Consider the following 13420-nt stretch of genomic DNA (forward strand, 5'->3'; position numbering starts at 1 on the left):
AGTGCCTGATAAATTTGTAATTTCACGTTTTCCGGAAAGAAATGGCGACATCGTGACAAGGCACCTGTTGCTGATACCAAGGATTTCGACAACATGTCAACATGGGGTGTCCAATACAGTACAGTATTGAAAACGGCACCAAGTACCTTATGTTCGCTAACAATCTCAATTGGTACATTATCAAGCAGCAGTTCTTCGCATAGAGATATCTGTCTACCCCTGGTCCAAACAGGATTGCTTTGGATTTTTTGTTATTAATTTTGAGACCGTTGCGGCTGCACCGTTCTGATAAAGTGGAAAGGAACGCGTTTGCCTTGCGAATGACCTCGTCAGCCACTGGACCAGATACAAGCAGGCTGGTATCATCCGCGTATAGAACGATTGTTGCCTCGTTCAGCGTGTCTATCATGTCGTTAATCTTCAAGCGAATATATCAAATAAAAATTTTATACACACATTATGAAGGAGATTGTACAACTATTCTATACACAATAATTCGTTATATGTGGGTGCGACATATCTGGGTTCGACTATATACAGGGTGTTTCAGCGAACACTTTCAAAATTTATTTAAGGTTTCCTGTGGCAGATATTCCGATTCTAGTTAATGAGCTGGTCTACTCGAAGAGGCGGACACTATTTGCACAAAAAAGTGAAATGCATAATCGACTAATTGAAAAAAAATCACTAATTAAGTTTTTAACTAATTACCTGATGACCCATATTGCAATTAACAAATTGTAGCCATGGAGTACACAAGGCGGATCCACTTGGAATGAATTCTCAGGATGACACCAGTTTCGAGGTATTAATTCCCAAACTTTGCAGAGAAATGCATTGGCGTTCCAGTTAATTTTGTTCTTGAATGCATAAAACGACATTTTGTTAAGAAACTAACTGGAACGTCAATGCATTTCTCCGCAAAGTTCGGGAATTAATAGCTCGAAACTGGTGTCATCCCGAGAATTCGTTCCAAGTGGATCCGCCTTGCCAATTCTACGGCTACAAATTGTAAATTGCAATATGGACCATCAGGTAATTAGTTAAAAACTTAATTAGTGAATTTATGTTAATTATTCGATTATGCATTTCAATTTCTTGTGCAAGTAACGTCTGCCTCTTCGAGTAGGCCAGCTCAGGAACTATAATTGTGCTATCTGCCACAGGAAACCTTGAAGAATTTTTGAAAGTGTTCGCTGAAACACCCTGTATATATATATATATATATATATATATACACAGTGAAGTAGACGCGCGTATGAAGCAGTTTATTGACGTTTCGGCCGGAGTCCGGCCTTCATCAGAATACAATGCATGGCGTCAGTACAGTTTATATACATGTGCATATCAACCGAATGACGATATGTTTACATGAAAAACGCTAAAAATGAGCGAAGAAAATGCGTGTAGATTGTACAAAGGACAGCTGATACGCGTATAAACAGATGGCGTTTGCAAACACGTCGTCTACAAATACAAAGCATAGAAACGCACAGAAATGAAGTCCAATAACCAATCGTCAGGTGACAACAAAAACGTCACCCAATATGTGCTATGTTACCAAGCAAACAGGAAAAAAAGAAGGGGGGGATTAGTGTCGTACTAGTAGAAAGGAGAAACAAGTGAGGGGCTATCAAGACAGGCAACTCAATTTTCCTACACTTTCATTCAAACCACACGCGACGGTATCAAACTTATAGATAAGGAAGGATTCAACGGCTTCTCTATCATAATTTGAACGACATCCAGATTCAAGCAAGGTGACTTTCAGTTTATCGAATGAGTGGTCAGGGAGGTGCACGTGTCTTGAGATGGGCAGGTTGGGCAACATGTTAGCGTGGGATTTATGATTGTTAAAGAGCAATCTAAAAGGCCCTTCTGTTTGTCCGATGTACCGTTTTTTGCACAACGTACATTCAAGCATATATATTACGTTTTTAGTGTTACAGTCAAAATGGCCTTTGATTTTTAAATGAAAATTCAAGCCGTACTAGGGTAACCTGTTGCGATGTGCACATGTAGGGGCATACTTTGCATCGCGGTTTTCGGCAAGGATGGCATCCGATGGCATCAGGGCAGTCAGTCTTAGATGATGATGACAGTATATCTCGAATATTTCTAGCTTCACGGTATACTGCTTTAGGTGGTTCAGCGAAGATGTTTTTGAGGCGTTCACTTTGCATTAAAATATTGTGGTGTTTCTTCAGTACATGCGAAACACATGAGACTGACGCAGTATGGTTTAGGACAAGATTTGTCTGAGGTAAGGGAGTTGGTTTGTTCGCAGTGCAAAGAAGCATCCTTCGGTCATGCACGTCTGCGCGTTTTATTGCATCATCAATTAATTGTGGGGGGGGGGTAATTTTGTATTGGGTGACGTTCTTGTTGTCACCTGACGATTGGTTATTGCACTTCATTTCTGTGCGTTTCTATGCTTTGTACTTGTAGACGACGTGTTTTCAAACGCAATCTGTTTATACACGTATCAGCTGTCCTTTGTACAATCTACACGCATTTTCTTCGCTCATTTTTATCGTTTTTCAAGTAAACACATCTTCATTCGGTTGATATGGACATGTATATAAACTGTACTGACGCCATGCATTGTATTCTGATGAAGGCCGGACCCCGGCCGAAACGTCAATAAACCACTTCATACGCGCGTCTACTTCACTGTGAATATTTAGCCGGATCCAGAATCGCTTTTTTCTCGTATATATATATATATATATATATATATATATATTTAGAGTTGACGCACAGCGTATTTTTGCCAATACAGCCAGTAGAATATACTCCTGCGCTACGTGTTACATTCGAAAAAAGGTTCCGTGTAAGTTCAGATACTTTTGCGGCCGTAGAAACTTTCAGGGTCTAGCGCGGGAAACGGCATGTTGGCTAACAGGCTGTTGCTTGACAATAAAAATTCAGAGCCCTTACACTACTGTGAAGGTGGAAGCCAGCGAAGCTGTGACTATGGTTGGTCTGCTATAGTGAATTTATATTATTATTATTATTATTATTATTATTATTATTATTGACTATATTGAGCGTGTTCGGCATGTTCGTCAAAGACCATTGCAAGGACACCGGCGTCTTGTTTTCACCCGGCGCGATGGCTAATAGTGCGTTTGCTGCACCAAGTTCGTCCCATCGTAATATACTAGCGCATGAGACATAGCGTTCATAGCTGCGGCACACTGCACGGCATCATCAGGATTCTGGAAGATAAGGTTAAACGAGTGTCCGCCTCATAGCGAGTCCAAAGGGCAACTGCTGATAACAGTGCTAGCGCGATCTCTACGTCACGAGACAAAGGGGCCCAACGATTGGTGGGCCCTTTGAAACACCTGTGAAAGAGGCAACGGCGGTGGCGAGGGTTATAACAATCGGCGATCCATCATCCGTTTGGACACCTGTGATAAGGCACAACTGGCGGGAAACCACCACGCACATGTAGTCAAACCACCACGCACATGGATCCAAAGCAAAGACTGATGATATGACAGTTTTTCTACACGCGTACACGAGCTTCTGGAACGGTGCCCTTAAAAGCTTCGCAGTAAAAAAACGCTCCCTAGACAACTAGCGCTATCTGGCGCACTTTCCGAGAAGACTAAAGAGGAAAGTAAACACTTGTTTGCTGGGTAAACAACTAGGTGGCACTGCAAAAAAAATTTGCAGCTGTGCCTGAAAGAGGCAAGCGTAAATACTGCACGTATGCATAAATATATGCTCGTTACCCGTTAATAAAAGTATGCGAACCAGAGGCACGGCCAAAACGCAGTTTCTTGAATTTAAGAAGCCAACCTGCAATTTTAAGTGCACTGGAAAGTTCGTAATTGGAATTTGTAACTGTAGCCCTCATTCAATATTTCGGTAATATGTATAGAAGAAAATTCGCTTTCTCACGGAAGCCCTGGTGCGTATATTTTTGCTCGGGGGAGTCCATGAGTACCTACAGGGGTGCTCAAAAGTTTCCAGGCCACAGCTTGCGCGAACACAGTCACTCTCGAGCAAGTGGCGGGGCTCTTGACAGTCGGAAGCTATGGGTGATGAGAAAGAGTGTCCCTTATCCTCTTCACAAAATCCTTTCAGCTCCTATAAACCGATACATGACACGCACAGGGCCCCAAGTCAACCTGTTCGCTCAAGCTGTAGCCTGGAAACTTGACCACCCCTCTACGCACGGACGGACGAAGCTACGGATGGACTGACCGACGGATAGATGGACGGATTTAAGTGGGACTATTTGGGTATTGTAGTGTTTTTCCATGGAGAAATTAAAACTTTCAGAAGCCATAATGCGAACCATCATAAAAAAATGATATCCGTGTCCTCACACGGTCCATGCCGAATAAGTGTGAAAAAAAGTTGACTCGATGCTGTACGACGGCTTCTCGGCCCGACTTGCTAATTGTTCCCACGAACCAGAAAACAAAAATTCGATCCAAAAGGAAACTCGACTCGCATTTGTCAAATTACTGTAAACGCCTCCCGTGTAAGAAATAACGTTAATTAGACGCGTTGTTTAATTCCACTGCAGACATCGTCACTGCACTCCGTTATGAAGTACCGGGAAGCTTGTGCACTTTTGGGGTGACCACACGAGCGCGTTGTCAAGCTCCGCGAAGCACCAGTGCTGCCAGCGCAGCCATGCGTCGAATAAATTCTGCGCAGGTGCAGTGGGATTAGAGGCGTGGATTGGTGTTGTCTGCTACAGTGCTCGAGCATTGCCAGGCTCATATTGCGTCGCGTTCACTTCGCGTTCTGGCGAAGCGAACTTCCCTCGCATGACAATATGAGGTGCATATATACGCTTGTCTGTTTAGCCTACAAGGTACCATGCAAAATGTTTTTATCTGCTTCGCCACTAGAGCTTTAGCTCTTCGAAAGCGCAGGTAAGGGTTTTGAAGTACACACGCGCACCAGATAATTAGGACACAATTTCGACAAAGAATTGTTTTCTAGAGACTTCAGACAATTACATACACTTCGAAAGCGACTATTGTAAAAGAGAATGATGCCGATCAATTGGAAGTACGTAATACAATCCAAGCAACACCTACTCCCGCATGGCAGCGCCAACACCTTAAATTTGGTGTGTCACCAGCAGGGTACGGCGCACGCAGTGAACAAACGGTGCGATAGGGATCAACTGGTGTAATAATGGTGTGTAAAGATGTGGCCCGCCAGTTGTGGCAAGATTTATAAATCGTGCTGCAATACTCGGGATTTTGCACTCGTCTCGTGGACGTTTTGATCAGCACCACGCTGCGCTCACCATCGGATGCAACAGAAATTGAAAAATTAATTCAGCCATGGGAGCGGCCCAAACCTCCTTTTGTTGTGCTCACAAGGACTTCTACGGGAATTTAGAGCGCACGCTCCTTTCCCAAGCCGAAGCTGAAGGGAGGCGATCACCAGGCCGGGGTACACTTGTGCACATTTGAACCAGTGGCTGGGAATGGAACCCACTACCACCGCAGCCAAGGTAGGCGCTCTACAACTAGGATATAAAATTGCATATACAACATCCAACTTAGGCACGCCAGCGTATAGCCCCCCCCCCCACACACACACGCACAGACACAGAGGAATCCGCTGTTCCCTATTATATGCATCTAATATGATATATAGTATTGTTAAGCGCGAAGCATTTACTTCAATGATACAAAACGTATCACTCGGTATAGTTGGCGTTTTCCAGAACTGGTATAGAGGTAGCCAGCTGGACGTCGTCTACTTTCACTACCCTCTGTCTCCATGGTCATTCGAGCTATTTCTGCACTGTTGCGAGCGCAGGTAACATTTTCATGTTGGCAGACGAAGCCAACATGGAAGCTCGGGAAACCCCGATCACCGTGATCTGGTTCCCCGCCCACATGGGCACAGTCTGTCCTAAACTTACCAGCCTTAACGAGACGGCAAACTCCGCTGCACGCTACATAATTGATTGTGACGGAACAGCTCTCGTGGTTGACGCAGACAAGGACAGGCTAACCAGCTACAATGAAAAAATTTGCCGCGTATCTGCGTGCTTCGCTGCAAATGTCGTCGAAAGACGATAGTCTTCTGCCGGCCGTACTACGTGAGTGCTGGTCTGATCCGCGGCCACCCATGATGCTGTTCTCGTACCATTTCCGTCCTGGCATGAAGGTTTGTTTGAACAGATTTCATTTTACCGCATTATTTCATCAAGCGGCCATTTATGTTTTGCCCTGCCTCAGACAGCGCTTCCTTTATGTTGAATCGGCCGCATCTGGCTGGCATTAATAAAATTGAGGAGGCGCTGCGTGAGACATGGACGCCATCTGGCAATACATCGGGAAACATGAGCTTGTGCAGAGGGTTTCCTTCCTCCAGGGCAGAGGGCGCTCGTCGGCGCGCAGTCGGGGAACGTCGTTCGTCGGCGCGCATAGCATGGCATTTTCAGCGCAGCTTAAGAAACTAGGGTCTTTAGAGTTACGTATCTATGTATTTTCTATTAAAGGAACACACCTCCTAATACTTACCTAGTGATGTTGCGCCTCAGATATGCGTAATATTTACTTTGTGATCGATAACGTTCACAAGTATGAACAGCCGTACCAGTTTAAGTAGTGTGGGCGGTAAGCAAGTGGTCCAACTTTGGCCGGGTGGCTGAATCGGGTGACAGACAGACAAACAGACAGACAGACCAAATTTTCAGCGTTTAAGTTCCCCAAGAAAGACTACCGTCTTTAATAACTAAGGAATTCTATCTGGCGCGACGAAGTTTCACTCCTAACAAGTTATGCAGAGCCCAAGCTACCACCTGGCGGCCGCTACAGACTGACACTTATCCAAACCTGCTAGCGTATCATAGATTCTACCCTGAGATCTATGCCGACAGCACCTGCATGGTCTGCGGCATAGAACCTGCTACACGAAAACACAAGCTCTGGGAATGTGAAGCAAAGACTAAAGGCAATAATCCCGATGTTCTCTCGGCTAGGTGGGCCGATGCCCTGCACAGCTCAAAGACTAAAGGCATTAATCCCGATGTTCTCTCGGCTAGGTGCGCCGATGCCCTGCACTGCTCCAAGCTCGCCGACGAAATCTGGGCCGTCCAGCAGGCCCGCGAAGCGGCGACAAGGCAAGGCCTGGACGTCCCGACGTGGGAGACCTGAGCCCGGGTCATCGATCTGCAGGACATTTAATAAAACTTTTAGCAACCAACCAACGAAGCCCGCGGGGCAAGTCAGTCAGTCATTCGGGGACTGTAAAGCTTTAGGGGGACAACGTGTGTAACTTCAGTTTTGGCAGAGTGTCTTCCGCTGTTTTTGAGGGGTGCTATGCGATAGTTTACCTCGCTGATGCGTTTGAGAATAACGTAGGGTCCAGTACAGTGGGCCAGGAACTTCTGGCACAAGCTGCGCTTCTTTAAAGACCTTCAGAGCCACGCAAGGTCACAATGATTGAAGCGCACATGTAGGCGTCGGCTGTCGTTGCGGGTCTCTGACCGGTCCTGCAGCCAGGGTGCGTAGCCGACCAAGGCGTCGCGTTTTTAGGGGCGAAGCTCCTTAGGGTGTGGGTCGTTCCCTCCTCTGTAATAGTAGTAGTAGTAGTGGTAGTATGTAGCCATCTATAGTTTATGAATTGCTCAATAGATGGCGTAGTGTGTCCGTACGTGAAAGAGACGCCGAAGCGTGTCGTCAGGCTGCTACCTCTCGTTTATGAATTGCTCAATAGATGGCGTTGTGTGTACACTGTAAACACAAATTAGCCCATATGGGCGTTTTAGCAGCTGACATGCCCTTTTTCCTCCCAAGCTCAAAACAGGTACTCCCACGAGATGGATTAAAACAAGCTAGAACCTTTATTTTACCCCCGACCTCATTCACATGAACATAAAGGGGACGTTGCGGTTGTAAAATGGGGGTTTTCAAAAAATAAACGGCGTTGGGTAGATAGGGAGTGCTGAAATACGCCCATAGGCTCCGCGCAGTCAAGTTTTCGGCGATCGCAGTGCCATCTGTCGCAGCGCTTCCGTAACAATGAGACGGCCAAAACACAGGAGGACGGTATCGGAGGCACGAAATCGGTGGTGGTGTTGGGTGTCGGTGGTGGTGAAAGTCCCCGCGAAAGGAGAGCAATAACTGCCGATCATCATCATCAGCCTATATTTATGTCCACTGCAGGACGAAGGCCTCTCCCTGCGATCTCCAATTACCCCTGTCTTGCGCTAGCGTATTCCAACTTGCGCCTGCGAATTTCCTAACCTCATCATCCCACCTGACTTTCTGCCGTCCTCGACTGCGCTTCCCTTCTCTTGGTATCCATTCTGTAACCCTAATGGTCCACCGGTTATCCATCCTACGCATTACATGGCCTGCCCAGCTCCATTTCTTCCGCTTAATGTCAACTAGAATATCGTCTACCCCCGTTTGTTCTCTGATCCACACCGCTCTCTTCCTGTCTCTTAACGTTACTCCTAAGATTTTTCGTTCCATTGCTCTTTGTGCGGTCCTTAACTTGTTCTCGAGCTTCTTTGTTAACCTCCAAGTTTCTGCCCCGTATGTTAGCACCGGTAGAATGCAATGATTGTACACTTTTCTTTTCAACGACAGTGGTAAGCTCCCAGTCAGGATTTGGCAATGCCTGCCGTATGCACTCCAACCTAATTTTATTCTTCTGTAAATTTCTTTCTCATGATCAGGGTCCCCTGTGAGTAATTGACCTAGATAAACATATTCCTTTACAGATTCTAGAGGCTGACTGGCGATTCTGAATTCTTGTTCGCTTGCCAGGCTATTGAACATTATCTTTGTCTTCTGCATATTCATCTTCAACCCAATTCTTGCACTTTCTCGATGAAGGTCCTCAATCATTTGTTGTAATTCCTCTCCATTGTTGCTCAATAGGACAATGTCATCTGCAAACCGAAGGTTGTTGAGATATTCGCCATCGATCCTCACTCCTAATTCTTCCCAGTCTAAGAGCTTGAATACTTCTTCTAAGCATGCAGTGAATAGCATTGGAGAGATTGTGTCTCCTTGCCTGACCCCTTTCTTGATAGGTATCTTTCTACTTTTCTTGTGGAGAACCAAGGTAGCTGTGGAATCCTTGTAGATATTTGCCAAGATATTCACGTATGCCTCCTCCACTCCTTGATTACGCAATGCCTCTATGACTGCTGATATCTCTACTGAATCGAATGCCTTTTCATAATCTATGAAAGCCATATAGAGAGGTTGATTGTACTCCGCAGATTTCTCGATTACCTGATTGATGGCATGGATATGGTCCATCGTAGAATATCCCTTCCTGAAGCCAGCCTGTTCTCTTGGTTGACTGAAGTCAAGTGTTGTCCTGATTCTATTGGAAATTATCTTGGTGAATATTTTATACAATACTGAAAGCAAGCTAATGGGTCTGTAATTCTTCAATTCTTTAACGTCTCCCTTCTTATGGATAAGTATAATGTTGGCGTTCTTCCAGCTCTCTGGTACACTTGAAGTTGTGAGGCATTTCGTATAAAGGGCCGCAAGCTTTTCAAGCATGATATCTCCTCCATCTTTGATTAAATCTACTGTTATTCCATCTTCTCCAGGCGCTTTTCCCCTGGTCATGTCTTTCAAGGCCCTTCTAACTTCATCGCTAGTTATAGAAGGAGCTTCTGTATCCGGTTCATCACTATTTCGAATGGAAGAAGCTTGGTTGTTTTGGCTACTGTACAGGTCAGTATAGAATTCTTCTGCTGCTTTTACTATGTCATCGAAATTGCTGATGATATTACTATGCTTATCTTTCAGTGCATACATCTTGCCTTGTCCTATGCCTAGTTTTCTTCTTACTGATTTCATGCTGCGTCCATATTTTACGGCTTCCTCAATTTTTCCCACGTTATAATTTCGAATATCCCTTACTTTCTTCTTGTTGATCAGTTTTGACAGTTCAGCGAATTCTATCTGATCTCTTGAGTTGGACACTTTCATGTTTTGTCGTTTCTTTATTAGGTCCTTTGTTTCTTGGGAGAGCTTCCCTACAGGTTGCTTTGGTGCTTTACCTCCCACTTCAATTGCTGCTTCTGAGATCAGCCTAGTTACGGTTTCGTTCATTATCTCTATGTTATCTTCATCTTCCTGTTCTAAAGCTGCATATTTGTTTGCGAGCACCAGCCTGAATTGGTCTGCTTTTACCCTTACTGTCTCTAGGTTGGCCTGTTTCCTCTTGACTAATTTCACTCTCTCTCTCTTCAAATTAAGAGAAATCCTAGACCTCACTAACCTATGGTCACTGCACTTAACCTTACCTAACACTTCTACATCCTGCACTATGCTTGGATCGGCAGAGAGTATGAAATCTATTTCATTCCTTGTTTCTCCATTAGCGCTTTTCCAGGTCCACTTCCTGTTGCTGCGCTTACTGAAGAAGGTATTCATTATTCGGAGCCTATTCCTTTCCGCGAATTCTACTAACATCTCTCCTCTTGCATTCCTAGAATCGATGCCGCAGTTGCCAATGGCTTGCTCACCAAACTGCTTTTTCCCCACTTTTGCATTGCATAACTGCCGATATGGGTGCGTTAAAAAATGCCAGAGCCACGAAGGTCAGCCGGGCGTCGAACTGTGTTAGGAGTAGCCACGCTAGCGCTGCAGGCGCTGCAGGGAATGCCGCGCCAAACCCGAAACCATCGAAACGCCGCGCCGACGGGTCTTCGGAGTGCGCGCGCTCGAAGCGACCAAGCGGCAGCCATTACCACCAGCGTCGGCGCATTGTTCTGCCGCCGCTGGTGTCTCTCGCAGTTTTGAACAGCCAAGACTCCACGGTAAGTGATTTTCAATGACCACTGCACGTTCTGTGTATACATATGTGTTCTACGTGAGCAGAGGCGCTGATGAGTTATTGAAGGCCTCAGTGCAACAGTTGGCCGTCCCGAACCATTTTGCTAACTTTGCCTTGCACGATCACCGTGTTTGTGCGAGCTTTGTCGTATTCAAGGCGAGTGCTTAGAGTGGAGCGAGAGTACTTAGAAAACATGATTTTAGATGATGAGGAACTTTGCCATGGTTTTGGGGTCTGTTAATTAGATGGCTGTGAGCGTTCTTGATGTTTCCCCAAGCGCAAGCACTACCAGAGAAGTTACGTGCAGTGCGGGGTGAGCTAAGCCGCCAAGCTTCGCCGCCTAACCGCGGCCTTAAAATGTGTCAACTCGTTGCTGCGATGCGCGTGTGTGCGGCTTTCGGCGCTTCTTTGTGCGCGGTATCTGTTAGCTGCCGCGTACGTGGTGTCAATGCCCTCGTACGGTTGTATGCAGTAGGTCGCCTACTAAGCGCGCACTGTGTAGATTTGCCGGTACACTCCGGGCCATCGTCTGTCTCTCTGCGCCCACGCCGCTGATTGTGCAGGCAGTGCGCGATTGCTGCGTGTAGCGGCGCAGCTTGGTGAGCCAGCACCCGTCGACTTTTGTCTTTAATAAACTCTTTAGATTACCGTTCAGATTACCGGATATGCCGTCACTTGAGCCTCGGCGGGCAGAAAACGATGCGGTTGGCTTGACGAAACATAAATTTACGCGATAGCGTTGACGGTGATAGGTCACGGGAGTGTAGCTCGGTGGCTGTGTTATTTGCTGAGGCAGCGACTACGCTTCCCATGCATGTACTATGCAATATCTATATAGTCGGCGCTTGTACACTGTTATTATTCGACTGGCGGCTCTGTGCACTGGACGCCTCGACTTGTTTAATGTTTGTATTGCTGCTGCGCCATTGTGTAGAAATATTCAGTTTTGATTTCTAGATTCCAAATTCATACAAAGTTGCGCTTTCAAACTCAGGATCTTATCACACTTGACAGTGTGATCCTACCGTGCACGAGTATTATTAACTCATTTCCCACTGCTGGTAAAAAATGGCGGGCTGATCAACCCAAATCTGAGAAAAATGTGCTTTAGGTCTGCCATTGTCTATTGCAAAAAGAAATACTACCTTGGTATTCAATGTCAGTGACACTCATTAATTGTGCATCTTCCTGACTGAAATAATTTGTCTTAGAAGCCATTCACTTTAGGTGATCAGTAAACATTTCATGGCTTAAGTGCATAGGGGCATGAGTTAGGTAACAGCTTTAGTTGTAAAGAGCAAAGCCTGTTAAAATATAAAATTTTGGCAAGCTTAGTTTACCATTAATGTAAGCTGAACAACATACAAAACACAGCGTAGCAGTAATCTAATGTTAACTTGCAGCCAGCTGTTGCGTGCTCTATGTGACATCGCTATGTCTATTTTTTCACTTGTGTTTCAAGACTTCACTTTCAAGATTTTTCACTTGTGTTTCACTTGTATTTCATTGCTAGCTGTGAGGATGAAGCAGCTTCATAGCCGGACATCAGACACCTTCCAGGAGTTCCCCTTTTGAGCAACAGAGACCTAGGTATGCTCTTACCTAGTTTTTTTACCCTGTATCTCTTACCTGCAATGGCTAGTTTTATGGCTTCAGTTAGAGGGATTACTGTGACACCTGTTCCATGGGACAGAACATATATATAGGCGTGTGTGTTCCAGTAAGAAAATAAAAATACTGAAGGAGCCCAACATGACGCATTTTAGGACAAATGTATCATGTAAATTACTATGTGACAAATAAAAAAACAAAATGACAAGACGGTGCACAGTGTGCATCAGCATAGCTACGTAAACCTTGTTTAAGTTTAAAAAATATTCACTAGGTTGTTTTGTGTGGCAATATTATCATTATTCTCTATCACATTATTGCAAAACTGTGCTCTCTAGTATTGCATGGTTAAAAACACAGTTCAAATACGTCATTTGCCTTCACCGTCATATGCATAGAAACAGAGTGGAATTCTTAAAAAGTTGCTCTGATTCTCCGACCTTAATTTTAGGTCCTTCTCAAGTTTAGGTCCTTCTCAAGGACAACTCGTTGCTGATGGGAGCTGTATTCACATCTGCATGAGGCATGCAATCTTTTATTGAGTTGAAGCAACAGCTCTTCCTCCTGTTCACTTTGTTGCGCATTTCTGTGTGTGTACTAAGTCTGGCCCTGAAAGCATTAGGCAGTGCCACTCATGGCCTTGGTGCTGGATGTAACACATCCATCTAACTGTAGGTGTCATGTATTATGTGAACCTAAGTTTTTTTGAATTCATGTACCCCGTGAAAGCTGCATTTGAAACGATATGCTATATATGCCACCATTGCCATGAGTAGCACTGGCTGACAGTTCCATGGCCAGACATTGATTTGCCTTGCTTAACTATTCTGCAAAACTGTTTTGCATACAAATGTGGTAATTAGTATACATGCTAAATGCCTCACAGCATAAATTTTTTGATGTGCATCTTACAATTCTTATTATTTTGTTTTAACTCAGGATGCCATTCTACCTGCGCTGCATTGTGTGGCTGACCACTCCGAGGATCTCAGCAGAATCA

This window comes from Dermacentor silvarum, chromosome 1, assembly GCF_013339745.2.
Source record: "Dermacentor silvarum isolate Dsil-2018 chromosome 1, BIME_Dsil_1.4, whole genome shotgun sequence".
Lineage (NCBI taxonomy): Eukaryota > Metazoa > Arthropoda > Arachnida > Ixodida > Ixodidae > Dermacentor > Dermacentor silvarum.